Below are 12,053 nucleotides of genomic sequence, written 5' to 3' on the forward strand. Positions count from 1 at the left end.
TGCATTATGGATTAAAGTGGGAAATGGTAATGAAAATAATTGGTTATGGTTTCCAACATGGCGGCGGGCACAGAGAGATCAAGTCTCTGACCTCTTCAGCTGTGCGGGCATAGGGAGTCGTAAACAATCTAAATTCTGTTTGCTCAGGATCACTAGGCAATGCTGAACTGACGTGGATCTGGGGCGATCAGTCTGGGCCTCTCAGAACACACACTGAGCCCGGATCAGCTGAATTCAAGCTCCCGTTTGCCTGCTTCCTGCAGACAAACAGCTGTGACCTAGCACTAATCCATCCAGCTGAACACAACTGGTCGGCCCTTCTGATCCTACGGAGGTAAATGCCAACCCAGCCTTCATAGGTAGTGGCCACAGGTTTGAAACGGGGCTTGGGAGAGACAGTAAGGACCCACCCGTTGCATTGGTCACCCGGCAAAGGGAAACGAACTGTCGCCATTTGCAAGAGATACCACCATGGCAGAGAACTGACGTCACCAGACTGCGGCGGAGGAGATAACTTCATTGAAACCTGCAGCTACAGGTGTGTAATTCCCTAGCCTTCCCTCTCCACACATCGGGGAAACCTTAAGGGCCCCTCCCAGCTCTCCCGTGAGCGCGATAGCCAGACCGAGGGAATCAGACGTGGCGCGGGACCCGTGGCGTGGAACTCCCGGCTACCACTCTCACCAGTACTGACAAGTGAGGTCTCTGGCACCAGCTACTGGGAGCGTAGCTACCAGAGGGCAAGTAAAATTCGCTGAGGATTCTCAGCCCCAAGCTCTACAAACTTAGGGTCTGAGGGATTGGCAAACTGGGAGAGTGTGCCCAGTTGTTCATGAAAACAGGGCTCCCGGGAGCAGCAAACCTGGCATGTAGCCAGTATTGTGGTGAGCGGCACCCGTGAGAGGGGCCTGGCTAGAGGAAAGGTGGGAAAGTGACTAGACACAAGAGGAGGCCCTAGGCACTCAGGATTGGAGACTCGCCCAGTCTGGGAGGAGGAGCTGCTGCACAGTGATTGGTTCCCGCGTATTGACAGGAGAAACTTGGCCTGGTGGGCACAGCACCACCTACTGGAAGAGAAGTTAATCAAACTCTAAGACTACATTTATTAGTTTTTTTTTTCTCTTTTTTTGATTTGGGTTTTTAATTTCATTTTCATTTTTCTTTCTTGTTGTTTTTTAATTTTTTTTTACAATTTTTTTTAAAATTTTTTCTTCTAATTTTAATGTTAATTTTTTTATTATTATTTTTTTAATTTTTTTAAAAAATTTTTTCCTCTTTTTTTATTTCCTATTTTTTCTTCTTTTGTCTTTTCATTTCTTTTCAATTTTCTTATTCCCCCTTCCGTGAATTCTACCTGCTTACTCTCATTCTCTTTACTGACTTCTTCCCTTCCCTTCTAATACCTTTCCTCCCAAGCATCAAATTAATTTATAGGAGTAAACAGTAACTCAGCAGTCAAACAGAACAAGAAGTAACATGAGCAACTTGAAAAAGCAAGGAAGAAAAGGAGTACAAACAATGCAGGACAGCCTAAATATTCAGGAGGACCTAGAGTCATCAGAAAAATGGTCATATAAAGAACTCAAGGAACACCTTAGACAGATGGAATGGAACCTTAAAGAGGATACGAGACAGCAAATTCAAGCAGCGAAAGAACACATTGAGAATGAATTACATAAACAGATAAAAGAAGAAGTTAAGCATCTTTATCAGGAGATAGAGATTATAAAAATAATCAAACAATAATTCTAGAAATGAAGGAAACAATAAACCAAATTAAAAACTCAATTGAGAGTATCACTAACAGAGTGGAGCAAGTAGAAGCCAGAACGTCAGATAATGAAGACAAAATATATCATCTTGAAAAGAGTCTAGCCAACTCAGAAAGGCTGGTAAAAAATCACGAGAAAAACATCCAAGAGTTATGGGATAACATAAAAAAACCAAACTTACGAGTCATCGGGATAGAAGAAGTTACAGAGATTCAAACCAAGGGAATGAGTAACCTGCTGAATGAAATAATTACAGAAAACTTTCCAGAAATAAAAAAGGAAACAGATATACAAATTGAAGATGCATACAGGACACCGAGCACACAAAAGTATAGTAGACCAACGCCAAGACACATTGTTATGAAGATATCCAATATACAGAACAAAGAGAAAATATTAAAAGCTACAAGAGAAAGGAGGCAGATTACATTCAGGGGTAAACCAATAAGGTTAACAACGGATTTTTCATCAGAGACGCTGAAAGCGAGAAGATCCTGGAACAACGTATTTCAGACACTGAAAGACAATGGATGCCAACCAAGAATTCTGTATCTAGCAAAATTAAGCTTCAGGTATGACAACGAAATAAAAATCTTTCATGATAAACAAAAGTTAAAAGAATTTGCAGCCAGAAAATCAGCATTACAAAGCATTTTGAGCAAAACATTACACGAGGAAGAAATGAAAAACAATAACCAAAACCACCAGTGGGAAGTGCCTCAGTAAAGACAGAGGGCGAGGGGAAAGATAATCATGGAGAAACAAACTAAATTTTTTTAAAAAAGGATAAATAATCAAACATGGCTGGAAGTACAAACCATATATCAATAGTAACTCTGAATGTTAATGGCTTAAACTCTCCAATAAAGCGACATAGGCTGGTACCATGGATTAAAAAAACAAATCCAACAATATGCTGCCTCCAGGAGACACATCTGATTGGAAAAGACATACACAGGCTGAAGGTGAAAGGATGGGAAAAAATATACCATGCACACGGTCCTCGTAAGCAAGCACGGGTGGCCATGCTCATATTGAATAAAATCTACTTCAAGACTAAGTTAATCAAAAGGGATAAGGAAGGACATTATATACTATTAAAAGGAACCATTCACCAACAAGAAATAACAATTATCAATATTTATGTACCAAATAATGGTGCTGCGACATTCATAAAACAAATTCTCCTCAAGTTCAAGAATCAAATAGACCACAACACAATAATTATGGGTGACTTCAACACACCTCTCTCACCATTTGACAGATCCTCCAAACAAAAGTTGAATAAAGAAACTATAGAACTCAATAGCACAATCAATAACCTAGACTTAACTGACATATATAGAATATATCAACCATCATCAAATGGATATACTTTCTTCTCAGCAGCACATGGATCCTTCTCAAAAATAGACCATATATTATGCCATAGGGCAACCCTCAGTAAATATTAAGGGGTGGAGATAATACCATGCATTTTATCTGATCATAATGGAATGAAACTGGAAATCAATGATAAAAGAAGGAAAGAAAAATCCTACATCACATGGAAAATGAACAATATATTACTGAATGATCAATGGGTTACAGAAGACATAAAGGAGGAAATCAAAAAATTCTTAGAGATAAATGAAAATACAGACACAACATATTGGAATGTATGGGACACAATGAAAGCAGTTTTAAGAGGGAAATTCATCGCCTGGTGGTCATTCCTCAAAAAAAGAAAAAACCAACAAATAAATGAGCTCACACTTCATCTCAAAGCCCTAGAAAAGGAAGAGCAAAATAACAGCAAATGTAGCAGAAGGCAAGAAATAGTTAAAATCAGAGCAGAAATCAATGAAATTGAAAGAAAGGAAACTATTGAAAAAATTAACAAAACTAAAAGTTGGTTCTTGAAAAAAAAATAAGATCAACAGACCTTTAGCCATGCTAACGAAGAGAAGAAGAGAGAGAACTCAAATTACTAACATACGGGATGAAAAAGGCAATATCACAACAGATGCTACAGAAATACAGAAGACAATTAGAAATTATTTTGAAAACCTATATTCCAATAAAATAGAAGATAGTGAAGACATCGATAAATTTCTTAGGTCATATGATTTGCCCAGACTGAGTCAGGAGGATACACACAATTTGAACAGACCAATATCAATGGATGAAATTGAAGAAGCAATCAAAAGACTACCAACTAAGAAAAGCCCAGGACCAGATGGGTATACAGCGGAGTTTTACAAAACCTTTAAATAAGAATTAATACCAATACTTTTCAAGTTATTTCAGGAAATAGAAAAAGAGGGAGGGGAGCTCTTCCAAATTCATTCTATGAGGCCAATATCACCCTGATTCCGAAACCAGACAAAGACACCTCAAAGAAAGAAAACTACAGACCAATATCTCTAATGAACCTAGATGCAAAAATACTCAATAAAATTCTGGCGAATCGAATACAAAAACACATCAAAAAAATTGTGCACCATGATCAAGTAGGATTCATCCCTGAAATGCAAGGATGGTTCAATATACGGAAATCAATAAATGCTTTCACCACATCAATAGACTTAAAGATAAGAACCATATGATCATCTCGATAGATGCAGAGAAAGCATTCGACAAAGTACAGCATCCCTTTATGTTCAAAACATTAGAAAAACTAGGGATAACAGGAACTTACCTTGACATTGTAAAAGCTATCTATGCTAAGCCTCAGGCTAGCATCATTCTGAATGGACAAAAGGTGAAGGCATTCCCTCTAAAATATGGAACAAAACAGGGATGCCCTCTCTCACCACTTCTGTTCAACATAGTTCTGGAAATACTAGCCAGAGCAATTAGACAGACAAAAGAAATTAAATGCCTAAAAATAGGAAAAGAAGAACTTAAATTATCACTATTTGCGGACGACATGATTCTATACCTAGAAGACCCAAAAGGATCTACAAAGAAACTACTAGAACTAATAAATGAATTCAGCAAAGTGGCAGGATATAAAATCAACACGCATAAATCAAAGGCATTTCTGTATATCAGCAACAAAACTTCTGAAACAGAAATGAGGAAAAACACTCCATTCACAATATCCTCAAAAAAAATAAAATACTTGGGAATCAACCTAACAAAAGAGGTGAAAGACCTATACAATGAAAACTACAGAACCCTAAAGAGAGAAGTAGAAGAAGATCTTAGAATATGGAAAAATATACCCTGTTCATGGATAGGAAAAACTAACATTATCAAAATGGCGATATTACCAAAAGTTCTCTATAGGTTTAATGCAATACCAATCAAAATCCCAATGGCATTTCTTGTAGAAATAGATAAAGCAATCATGAAATTCATATGGAAAAATAAAAGACCCAGAATAGCAAAAGCAATTCTAAGCAGGAAGTATGAATCAGGCGGTATAGCGATACCAGATTTCAAACTATATTACAGAGCAATAGTGACATAAACAGCATGGTACTGGTACCAAAACAGGCGGGTGGACCAATGGTATAGAATAGAGGACACAGAGACTAATCCACAAAGTTACAACTATCTTATATTTGATAAAGGGGCTAAAAGCATGCAATGGAGGAAGGATAGCATCTTCAACAAATGGTGCTGGGAAAACTGGAAATCCATATGCAACAAAATGAAACTGAATCCCTTTCTCTTGCCATGCACAAAAGTTATCTCAAAATGGATCAAGGAGCTTGATATCAAATCAGAGACTCTGCGTCTGATAGAAGAAAAAGTTGGCTCCGATCTACATACTGTGGGGTCGGGCTCCAAATTCCTTAATAGGACACCCATAGCACAATAATTAATATCTAGAATCAACAAATGGGACTTACTTAAACTAAAAAGTTTTTTCTCAGCAAGAGAAACAATAAGAGAGGTAAATAGGGAGCCTACATCCTGGGAACAAATTTTTACTTTTTTACACTTCAGATAGAGCCCTAATATCCAGAGTATACAAAGAACTCAAAAAATTAGACAATAAGATAACAAATAATCCAATCAACAAATGGGCCAAGGTCCTGAACAGACACTTTTCATAGGAGGACATACAATCAATCAACAAGTACATGAAAAAATGCTCTCCATCTCTAGCAGTCAAGGAAATGCAAATCAAAACCACCCTAAGATACCATCTCACTCCAGTAAGATTGGCAGCCACTATGAAGTCGAACAACAAGAAGTGCTGGTGAGGATGTGGGGAAAAGGGTACACTTGTACATTGCTGGTGGGAGTGCAAATTGGTGCGGCCAATTTGGAAAGCAGTATGGAGATTCCTAGGAAAGCTGGGAATGGAACCACCATTTGACCCTGCTATTGCCCTTCTTGGACTATTCCCTGAAGACCTTAAAAGAGCATGCTACAGGGATACTGCCACATTGATGTTCATAGCAGCACAATTCACAATAGCTTGACTGTGGAACCAACCCAGATGCCCTTCAATAGATTAATGGATAAAAAAAAATGTGGCATCTATACACAATGGAGTACTACGCAACAATAAAAAAATGACAAAATCATAGAATTTGCAGGGAAATGGATGGCACTAGAGCAGATTATGCTTAGTGAAGCTAGCCAATCCCTAAAAAACAAATACCAAATGTCTTCTTTGATATAATGAGAGCAATTATGAACAGAGTAGGGAGGAAGAGCAGGAAGAAAAGATTAACTTTAAACAGACATGAGATGGGAGGGAAAGAGAGAGAAAAGGGAAATTGCATGAAATGAAGGGAGACCCTCATTGCTATACAAAATTACATATAAGAGGTTGTGAGGGGAATGGGAAAATTAACAAGGAGAGAAATGAATTACAGTAGATGGGGTAGAGAGAGAAGATGGGAGGGGAGGGGAGGGGGGATAGTAGGGGATAGGAAAGGTAGCAGAATACAACAGTCACTAATATGGCAGTATGTAAAAATGTGGATGTGTAACCGACGTGATTCTGCAATCTGCATTTGGGGTAAAATTGGGAGTTCATAACCCACTTCAATCTAATGTATGAAATATGATATATCAAGAGCTTTGTAATGTTGTGAACAACCAATAAAAAAAAATAAAATGAAAAAAATAAAAAAAATAAAAAATTAAAAAAAATAATTGGTTATGTGCCTCCTTAAAAATAATTTTTTTACAGAGGTTGGTTCCGCATATGTGAATCAGTAAGTGTAATTTATCACATAAATGAATTTAGAACATAAATTATATAATCAACTCAGTAGATGCATAAAAAGATTCATCAACAAAATTTAGCATCCATTCATGTTAAAATCTGTGAAGACACTAGGGATAGGAGAAAATTATCTCAATCTTCTCAAGTCTATACATGACAAACCCAACATCACATCAAAATGAATGGTAAGAAAATAAAAGCATTTCCTCTAAAAATCTAGAGTAGGATAAAGATTCATACTCTCACCATTCCTATTCTATATAGTTTTTGTAATGTTAGCTATGTCAAATAGACAGAGGAAGAAATTAAAGGGATACAATAAGAAAAAGAAGTCAAATTATGTCCATTTGCAGATGCTATGATTCTATACATAGAATTTTCATCAGAAGACTTTTAGAGCTCATAAATAAATACATCACCGTAGCAGAAAACAGGATCAACATACAAAAATTAATAGTTTTGCTATATGCCAATAGTAAACCTTACAAAAAATGAAGAAAAGTATTCCACTGAAAATAACCTAAAACAGAGCTGGGGTTGTGGTTCAGTGGTGAATGCTTGCCTAGCTTGTGTGAGGCCCTGGGTTCGATCCTTTCCACCATATAAAAATAATTAAAATAAATGTATTGTGTCCAACTACAACTAAAAAATAAAATATTAAAAAATAACCTAAAGCAAAAACAAACAAACAAGAAAAAAAATAAACCTAGCTGGGAAGTTGAAAGACCTCTAAAATAAAACTATAGATCACTGAAGAAAGAATTTAAAGAAGACTATAGAAGATGGACAGGCATCTGTTGTTCTTCAATAAGTGATTTAATATTGATAAAATGATTATACAACCAAAAGCAATCTATAATTTCAATCAGTCCCAATCAAAATATGAATGACTTTCTTCACAGAACTAGAAAAATCAGTCCTAAAATTCATATGAAAGAATAAAAGATCCAGAGTAGCCAAAGGACTACTGAGCAAGAAGAACAAGGCTGAGGCATCACAATTACCATGTTCAAATCATGCTGCAGAGCTGTACTAACAGAAATAGAATGGCATTTTTATAAAAAGCAACTTTAAAGTCAATGGAATAGAGGACACAGAGATAAACCCACACAGATATAGACATGTGATTCTTGACAAAAACAGTAAAAACACACATTGGAGAAAAAATAGACGCTATGGTTTGGATGTGAAGTGTTTTCCAAAAGCTCATGTGTGAGACAACACAAGAGGAGAAACAACTGGATTTTAAGAGCCTTAATGCAATCGTTGCATTATTCCCCTGATGGAGATTAACTGAGTGGTAACTGAAGGCTAGTGGGATGTGGGTTGAGTGGCTAGGTTCCTGAAGGCATGACCTTGGGGTATGTATTGTGTATCTGGAGAGTGGAGTCTGTCTCTTCTTTCTGATCACCATGCAGGCTGCTTTCTTCTGTCACACTCTTCCTTCATGATGTTCAGTCACACCTCTCGCCCCAATGAATTGAGCCTGCTGTCTATAAATAGAGACTCCTGAAACCCACGAGCCCCCGAATAAACCATTTTTTTCTCTACAATTGTGCTGGTTGGGTCTCTTAGTCACAGCAGTGAAAAAACTGACTAAATGGACTTTTTAACAAATGGGAAAACAGGATATCCATATGTAGAAGAATGAAAGGAGCTCCCTCTGTCTCACCTGCATAAACATCACCTAAAATGGATCAGAGGCCTAGTAATTAGATAAGAATCTTTACAACTGCTAGAAAACATAGGGCCAACTCTACAATACACAGGCACAAACAGTGACTACCTTAATAAAACTTCCAAAGCTCAAGAAATGAAACCAAGACTCAATTGGGGCAGTTTCAAATTTTAAAACTTCAAACATCAAAGGAAACAAGATGTTGAAAATAGAGCCTGAAGAATGGGAGAAACTCTTGCCACATATTCTTCTGACAGAGGATTCATATCCAGAGTATGTAAACATCAAAATAACTCAAATAACCCAGTCAGTCAATGGGCAAGTGTTCTAAACAGATATTTCTCAGAAGATGACATGAAAATGGCCAACAAATATATGAAAAAAACTATTAAAAATTCTTAACAATAAAGGAAATGAAATAAAAGTGAGGTTTAATCTCACCCCAGTTAGAATGACAAGATTCAAGATAAATAATAATCATAGCCTTGTTTTAGGTTATTGTGAATTGAATAGTTTTCCTGATTTTAGTCTCAGCAGATTCATTATTGGAATATTGAAAAGGTATTGATTTTTTAAAAAATATTTACTTTTTTTAGTTTTAGTTGGACACAATACCTTTATTTTATTTGTTTATTTTATGTGATGCTGAGATTGAAACCTGGGCCTTGAATGAGCTACGTGAGTGCTCTACTGCTGAGACACAATCCCAGCCTGAAAAGATATTGATTTTTGAATGCTAATTTTGTATTCTATTTTCCTAATTTTGTATATAAGTTTTAGAATTCTTCTGATGGAGGTGTTTGAGTATACTACATACAGGATCCTTTCTTCAGGAAACAGATAATTTGACCTCTTTTCATATTTGTATCTCCTTAATTTCTTCTCTTGTCTGATTGCTCTGACTTTAGTTTCAATAACTATATTGACCAGGAGTGGTGAGAGTGAACATCCTTTTCTTGTTCCTGATTTCAGAGGAACAAGTTTTTCTTCATTCAATAGGAAGTTGGCTTTGTATTTGCTATACATAGCCTTTAAATGTTGAGGTAAGTTCTTTCTATCCCTAATTTCTTCAGAAGTTTTAACATGAATGGGAGCTAAAATTTATCAAATGTTTTTTTCTTTATCTATTGAACTGATCATCTGATTCTTATCCCTAGATGTATTTTTTGGTGAATTAAACTTATTGATTTGCATATGTTGAACTACCCTTGCATTCCACTCACATGAAACCCACTTTTTCATTCTGTACTATCTTGTTAGCTTGTCTTTGAATGTACTTTAGTAATATTTTATTGAAAATTACTGTGTCTGTGTCATTCAGGGACATTGGTCTGTAGTTTTCCTTTGATGTGTCTTTGTCTTGTTTTTTTTTGGTGTAAGAGTAATACTGGCTGTACAGAATAAATTTGAAAGTGTTTCCTCCTTTTATGTTTCATGGAATAATTTGAGGAAGATGAGTAAAATTTCTCCCTTAATAATTTGTTAGGACTTCTTTTGTTGGAGGACTTCTAATTGCTGCTGATTTAATAAAAGTGATTTAATATTGATAAAATGATTATACAACAAAAAGCAATCTATAGTTTCAATCGGTCACAATCAAAATATCAATGACTTTCTTCACAGAACTAGAAAAATCAGTCCTAAAATTCATATGGAAGAATAAAAGATCCAGAGTAGCCAAAGGACTACTGAGCAAGAAGAACAAGGCTGAGGCATCACAATTCCCATGCTCCAATTATGCTGCAGAGCTGTACTAACAGAAATAGAATGGCATTTTTATAAAAAGCAACATTAAAGTCAATGGAATAGAGGACACAGAGATAAACCCACACAGATATAGACATGTGATTCTTGAGAAAAATAGTAAAAACACATTGGAGAAAAAAATAAATGTTATGGTTTGGATGTGAAGTGTCTTCCAAAAGCTCATGTGTGAGACAACACAAGAGGAGAAACAATTGGATTGTAAGAGCCTTAATGCAATCATTGCATTATTCCCCTGATGGAGATTAACTGAGTGGTAACTGAAGGCTAGTGGGATGTGGGTTGAGTGGCTAGGTTCCTGAAGGCATGACCTTGGGGTATGTATTGTGTATCTGGAGAGTGGAGTCTGTCTCTTCTTTCTGATCACCATGCAGGCTGCTTTCTTCTGCCACACTCTTACACCATGATGTTCAGTCACACCTCTCGCCCCAATGAATTGAGCCTGCTGTCTATAAATAGAGACCTCTGAAACCCATGAGCCCCTGAATAAACCCTTTCTCCTCTACAATTGTGCTGGTTGGGTCTCTTAGCCACAGCAGTGAATAAAACTGACTAAATGGACTTTTTAACAAATGGGAAATCAGAATAACCATATATAGAAGAATGAAAGGAGCTCCCTCTGTCTCACCCTGCATAAACATCAACTAAAATGGATCAAAGCCCTAGTAATTAGAAAAGAATCTTTACAATTGCTAGAAGAAAACATAGGGCCAACTCTCTGATACACAGGCACAAACAGTGATACCTTAAAAAAACTCCCAAAGATCAATAAATAAAACCAAGAATCAATTGGGACACTTTCAAATTTAAAAATTTCAAACATCAAAGGAAACAAGATATTGAAAAGTGATCCTAAAGAATGGGAGAAAACTCTTTCCACTTATTCTTCTGACAGAGGATTCATATCCAGAATATGTAAATATCAAAATAATCCAGTAACCCAATCAGTCAATGGGCAAGTGATCTGAACAGATATTTTTTAGAAGATGAGATGAAAATGGACAACAAATATGAGAAAACTGTTCAACATTCTTAACAATAAAGGAAATAAAATAAAAAGTACACTGCAGTTTCATCTTACCCCAGTTAAAATGACAAGATTCAAGATAAAAAATAACCAGTGCCTTGTTTTAGGTTATTGTGAGTGGAATAGTTTTCCTGACTTGTTTCTCAGATTTATTATTGGAATATTGAAAAGGTATTGATTCTTTAAAAAAATATATATAGTTGTAGTTGAATAGAATACCTTTATTTTATTTGTTTATTTTTATGTGGTGCTGAGGATTGAACCCAGAAACTCACATGTGGTAGGCAAGCAATCTACTGCTGAGGTACAACCCAAGCCTGAAAAGGTACTAATTTTTGGATGATAATTTTCTATCCTACTTTCCTGAATTTGTATATCAGTATTAGATTTCTTCTAATGAGATGTTTGAGTATACTACATACAGGATCCTTTCTTCAGGAAACAGATAATTTGACTTCTTTTCATATTTGTATCTCTTAGTTTCTTCTGTTGTCTGATTGCTCTGACTTTAGTTTCAATAACTATATTGACTAGGAGTGGTGAGAGTGAACATCCTTTTCTTGTTCCTGATTTCAGAGGAAATGTTTTTAGTTTTTCTTCATTCAATAGGAAATTTGCTTTGCATTTGTTATACAG

General features: G+C 36.1%; 1 protein-coding gene across 1 annotated transcript in view; it reads right to left on the bottom strand.

Moving 5' to 3' along the window:
* The window catches only part of LOC308658151 (antigen WC1.1-like), a gene marked incomplete at both ends in the record, with an annotated part of 116,331 nt that overhangs the window by 664 nt on the left and 103,614 nt on the right, over window positions 1-12,053 (bottom strand). The window lies entirely within an intron of this gene.

Source organism: Spermophilus citellus (genome assembly GCF_964194105.1).
Source record: "Spermophilus citellus genome assembly, chromosome: 10".
Classification (NCBI taxonomy): domain Eukaryota; kingdom Metazoa; phylum Chordata; class Mammalia; order Rodentia; family Sciuridae; genus Spermophilus; species Spermophilus citellus.